The sequence below is a fragment of the Cucurbita maxima genome, unplaced genomic scaffold (assembly GCF_002738345.1).
Source record: "Cucurbita maxima cultivar Rimu unplaced genomic scaffold, Cmax_1.0 Cma_Scf00102, whole genome shotgun sequence".
NCBI classification, from domain to species: domain Eukaryota; kingdom Viridiplantae; phylum Streptophyta; class Magnoliopsida; order Cucurbitales; family Cucurbitaceae; genus Cucurbita; species Cucurbita maxima.
In genome coordinates this window covers 5,616-9,899 of record NW_019272118.1, presented here as the reverse complement: position 1 = coordinate 9,899, position 4,284 = coordinate 5,616, and the positions used below count along the sequence as shown (strand labels likewise).

The window sequence follows — 4,284 nt, the reverse complement described above, 5'->3', positions numbered from 1 at the left end:
AATCCAAGCTATCTTTAAATCTACCGACTCACTTCCAGTTGAATTGAGCTAACATTATAATGAAAGTTCATCAGTAAAATTATTTAAGCTAAATCATTGAAATTTTAAAAAGAAATCATCTTTGAATTTAGATAAGATAGTAAGTTATACTTCTTGAATCAGATGTGGTGAAGGTCGAACAAACACGTGACCTTCAAATCTTCAATATTACGCTCTCCCAACTAAGCTATCCCCTGTAACATTGAAAATGAAAATTTAAAAATTTTAAAAAGAAATAATCACTAAATTTAGATTATATAGTCAAGTAATTTTAAAAAGAAATAATCACTAATTTTAGATTGAATATTCGGGTTATGCAAGTTAGTCAACTTGAATTAGGTGTGGTGAACGTGGATCAAACACGTGACTTTTAGATCTTCACTGGTGCTCTCCAAACTGAGCTATCGTGCTAACATTAAAAATAAAAATTCATCATTAAAGATATTTTCACTACTTCACTGAAATTTTAAAAAGAAATAATCACTAATTTTAGATTCAATAGTCAGGTTATGCAACTTAGGAAACTTCAATCTCCAGCTAACCTTAAAAATAAAAATTCATCGTAAAAGTCAAGTAATTTTAAATCACTAATTTTAGATTGAATATTCAGGTTATGCAAGTTAGTAAACTTGAATTAGGTGCCATGAACGTGGATCAAACACGTGACTTTTAGATCTTCATTGATGCTCTCCAAACTGAGCTATCCCGCTAACATTAAAAATAAAAATTTATCGGTAAAGATATTTTCACTACTTCATTGAGATTTTAAAAAACAATAATCACTAATTTTAGATTGAATAGTCCGGTTATGCAACTTACTCAACTTGAATCTCCAGCTAACATTAAAAATAAAAATATTTTCACTACTTCATTGAGATTTTAAAAAGCAATAATCAATCACTAATTCTAGATTGAATAGTCAGGTTATGCCCAGCTAACATTAAAAATAATTCATTGCTAAAGATACTTTCACTATTTCATTGAGATTTTAAAAAGAAATAATTTTAAAAAGAAATAATCACTAATTTTAAATTGAATAGTCAAGAGTCGAGTTATGTGACTTGAATCAGGTGCGGTGAACGTGGATCGAACACGTGACCTTCAGATTTTCAGTCTGACGCTCCCAAAACTGAGTTATCCACACTAATATTTGAAAAAAAAATCATAAGTAAAGGTATTTCCGCTAATTCATTATATTTTAAAAAGAAATAATAACTAATTTTAGATTGAAGAAAGTTATGCAACTTAATAGATTTATGCAACGTAAACCAAGTGCGGTGAACATGGATTAAACATGTAACCTTCAGATATTCATTCCCAACTGAGCTATCCCCGCTAACATTAAAAATCAAAATTCATGTGTAAGGGTATTTCCGCTAATTCATTATGCCAGTTGGATAAAAAACGTGACAGATCTTCCTCTAATTCATTGAGATTGAGATTTTAAAAAGAAATAATCGCTAATGCAATGAACCTGGATCAAACACACATTACCTTTAAATTTTTAATATGACACTCTCCTCACTAATATTAAAATTGAAAATTCATATAGTAAAGGTAAAATTATGCCACTTGGATAAAAAACGTGACAAATCTTCCTCTAATTCATTGAGATTGAGATACCTTTAAATCTTCAATATGACACTCCCCTCACTAATATTAAAATTGAAAATTCATAAAGTAAAGGTAAAATTATCCTGGATAAAAAACGTGGCCGATCTTCCTCTAATTCATTGAGATTGAGATTTTAAAAAGAAATAATCGTTAATGCCACTAATTTTAAAGTCAAATTATGCCACTTGAACAAAGCGCGATGAACGTGGATCGAACACGTGACCTTCAAATCTTCAGTCTGACGCTCTCCCAACTGAGTTATCCCCGCAATCATTCGAAATAAAAATTCATCAGTAAAAGTATTTTAGATAATTCATTGAGATTTTAAAAAGAAATAATGACTAATTTTCTATTGAATAGTCAGGTTATGCGAAATAGGTGTGGGGTGAACAAGGAGATCGAACACGTGACCTTCAAATCTTAAATTTGACGCTCTCCAAACTGAGCTATACCTGCTAACATTAAAAATGAAAATTTTTAAGTAAAAGTATTTACGCTAATTAATTGAAATTTTAGAAAGAAATAATCACTAATTTTAAATTGAATAGTCAAATTATGCGAGATCGAACACGGGAACTTTAAATCTTCAATCTAATGCTCTCTCAACTGAGCTATCCACACTAACATTAAAAATGAAAATTCATCAGTAAAGGTATTTTCTCTAATTCATTTTAAGTTTAAATAGAAATAATCACTAATTTTTAATAAGATATTCAAGTTATCCAACTTGTATAAGGTGCGGTGAACTAGAACACGTTAGGTATTTCCGATAATTCATTGAGATTTCAGAAAGGAATAATGACTAATTTTAGATTGAATAGTCGGGTTATACAACTAGAATCAGGTGCGGTGAACGTGAAGATCAAACACGTGACCTTCAAATCTTCAGTCTGATGCTCTCCCAACAGAGCTATCCCCGCTAATATTAAAAATGAAAATTCATAAGTAAAGGTACTTCCGCTAATTCATTATATTTAAAAAAAAGAAATAATCACTAATTTTATATTGAATAAGCAAGTTGTGTTTTTAGATTGTATAGTCAGGTAATAAACTTGTATTAGGTGCGTTGAACGTGGATAAAACACGTGTGACCATCAAATCTTCCGTCTAACAATCTCCCAACTGAGCTACTCTTGCTAACATTAAAAATAAATATTCATCAGTAAAGGTATTGGGTACGCTTCTGGAAATTCAACAAAAGGCAATACTATTAGACCGAGATGCCAGATTTAAATCTCGCTTTTGGAAAATTCAAGAAAAGGCATTGGGTACGCAGTTATAGTACGACATTCCACCCATAAACAGATGGTCAAACAGAAATGCTCAAGCAAATATTGGGAGACATGTTGAGGACATATGTGATCGATTTAGCAGGAAGCTGGGATAAATACCTACCCCTTATGAAATTCTCTTATAATAATAGTTGCCAAGCAACCATAAAAATGACCACATATGAGGTTCTCTACGGACGAAGATTTTGATCCCCTATCTTTTGGGAAGAAGGGGGGCAAACGAGAACTATTGGACCAGAGCTATGCAAATTACCAACGCCGCAGTCTAGAAGATTAAAGCTAGGATACAAACCGCACAAAGCCGAGAGAAAAGCTATGCAGATCTAAGGCGCAAGGACATGGAATTGTTGGTAGGGGATCATATATTCCTAAAGGTAGCACCCCATGAGAGGGGTGCTCAGGTAGGGTAAAGAGGGGAAGCTAAGCCCTAGGTTTATCCATCCCTTTGAGATATTAGAAAGGATTGGATCTAGAATCGGGCAATGCCCAAATTTGTCTGTAGTACGTAATATCTTTCATGTATCCATACTACGGAAGTATACCCTAGATCCTTCGCACGTACTGGCTCATGAAACTCTCTTCTTGAGAGATGACCTAACGTATAAAGAAGACACGATTCAAATAATAGACAAGAAAGTCAAAAGATTGAGAAACAAGGAAATCGCTCTTGTTAAGGTCCTATGGAAGAATCATAGAGTAGAAGAAGCCACTTGGGAAACAGAAGGCAAATAAGAACCTTGTACCCTGGCCTATTTTAGAATAAGCACTTTCGATGACCGAAAGTTTTCAAAGGAGAGGAGAATTTGCAACACTCAAGGTCTCCAATAAGAGACCGTGTATAATCCCTACTAAGTTGTATCTAGAAGCAAAGAACAAGTAGAATTGAAAAAATATTGAGAAAATGGTACTTTTTCTAATTTTTATAAACTTCCGGAATCATTAAATTTTTTATAGAATAAATTGAGAAAATGGTACTTTTTCTAATTTTTATAAACTTCCGGAATCATTAAATTTTTTATAGAATAATAATTACAAGGGGCTTAAAAAAGGAAGGCTCCGATCGGATAAGACTTTTCTGGCAGAAGATTCAAAAAGATCAAGAATGAAATTATAGAAATTCTAGATGTTTCAATGGTAGTNNTTTCTGGCAGAAGATTCAAAAAGATCAAGAATGAAATTATAGAAATTCTAGATGTTTCAATGGTAGTAGAAAATTCGTCTATAAATTATGAATTAGGGTAGACTATTAGGGGCAAGAAGCAAGCTTAATCAAGTACCCAATCGAGAGATACAAGTTTTTTGTTTTGGGGTATCGTGTTCATGGGTTTACCTCAAATTC

General features: G+C 32.4%; 1 non-coding gene across 1 annotated transcript; it reads right to left on the bottom strand.

The window, feature by feature from the left end:
- Nucleotides 1-1,848: 1,848 nt before the first annotated feature.
- TRNAF-GAA lies at nucleotides 1,849-1,921 on the bottom strand. The gene has a single exon. It is a non-coding gene; the product is annotated as a tRNA-Phe (tRNA).
- Between the last annotated feature and the right edge of the window lie 2,363 nt (nucleotides 1,922-4,284).